Source organism: Poecilia formosa, unplaced genomic scaffold (genome assembly GCF_000485575.1).
Source record: "Poecilia formosa unplaced genomic scaffold, Poecilia_formosa-5.1.2 Scaffold387, whole genome shotgun sequence".
NCBI lineage: Eukaryota > Metazoa > Chordata > Actinopteri > Cyprinodontiformes > Poeciliidae > Poecilia > Poecilia formosa.
This window is the reverse complement of record NW_006800326.1, coordinates 69,648-70,983: the sequence shown is the minus strand read 5'-3', so window position 1 is coordinate 70,983 and position 1,336 is coordinate 69,648. Positions and strand designations below refer to the sequence as shown.

The 1,336-nt window shown below is 33.7% G+C and overlaps 1 protein-coding gene and 1 long non-coding RNA gene across 5 annotated transcripts in view; both read left to right on the top strand.

Moving 5' to 3' along the window:
• LOC107833450 (uncharacterized) overlaps positions 1–1,303 on the top strand; it is a 1,964-nt gene extending 661 nt beyond the window's left edge. The window contains exon 2 of the long non-coding RNA XR_001659199.1: positions 1,224–1,303. This is a non-coding gene — a long non-coding RNA (uncharacterized LOC107833450). The remainder of the gene's footprint in view (positions 1–1,223) is intronic.
• Positions 1–1,336, top strand: part of LOC103154466 (ADP-ribosylation factor-like) — a 21,698-nt gene that overhangs the window by 14,559 nt on the left and 5,803 nt on the right. The gene's annotated exons all lie outside the window — the stretch shown is intronic.

The window sequence follows — 1,336 nt, the reverse complement described above, 5'->3', positions numbered from 1 at the left end:
ACATCTGAAATGTAAGGGAGACTGAATCAACATGTTTTCACTTCATAACGGCTTAAAATGTTGGCAAGCTGAACTGAGAATGGGTTAAAGAAAACACAAAAACAGGAGGGAATAAATATACAGATTACGCCGTTTACTCCCACTGGAAGCACCTTGTTGTTCGTTTCCAGAGTCAATAATTATAATTATACAGCCTTGAAAATCCCCAAGGTTTATTCCAAACATTTGAGGCATTTCTGTAACTGCTGACTTAATCATTTTCTGATATTGTTGTTGAAGAAAATATCTATCATCAGATTCTCCAGCTTTCTTATTTCTACAAGTTCTCAGTAAAATTTTCAACAAAGAAGGGAAATTATCAAAACACTGCTTTTAAAACAGCAGCAGGCTATTGACTTCAAAATAAAACATCAGTAACTGAGAGCAGATGTGGCTGTATTTTTTTAATTACATTTAATCAGAAGTTTTGTGAACTCTAATCAGTAGCTGATCTGTTCACTGCAGAAACATCAAATCTTACCAAGAATATTTGGTCTAGTTTCTAATGTAGATGCCTTAGTACACATGAAATAAGATTACACTAACTTACAAGTAAGTAACTTATCAGCAAGGTATATAAACTTGTTTTAAGTCAATAATTCCTTAATATTGATGAAAAAGTTCTAGTTCCACTGACAGATTAATTCACTAATATGGGGAAAATGTCTTGTTTTAAGTGAAATAATCTCCCTAAGAATTAAAATATTTGCACTAGAAGCTGGACCAAAGATACTTGGTAAGATTTTGTGTTTTTGCATGTTTACATTTGGGAATAAAGTTGGGGATTTAATATTTAAACGGATCGTCTCCTTTTAGTGTTCTGCATCTTGATTTTTAGGGTTTTAGAAAACCTTGGCACCTTTAAATTTTTTTGTTGTTGTTTTTGCAAGGAGAGGTTTGAAGGAAGCAGTGCATAGCTTGGACGTTAGTCATAAGCATAATGCAGTCAGGCAGCAACTTATACTTTCTGCTAATGCCTGACAGACAAAACTCAGGGTTTAATAAACATGGCAGTGTTTAAGAGCTGAAGGTGAACTTTAATTTAATCAAGAAACGCGTTAGTTTCAATAATCCTCCCAGAGTTACAGACAAACCTGAGCAAATCCTGGTAGATATCTGTAAAAACAGAAACTAATTTTTGTTGCTGCAGCAACATCTCACTGGAAAAGAAATGTTCTAGATAGGTGGTGTCCAAACTTTTTGCCCTTGGGATGAAAACTGTCAGATTTAAACAACTCACGAACCACAAAATTCATTAATTAAATGAAACACACAAAAAAATGGGTTTATTATAAGC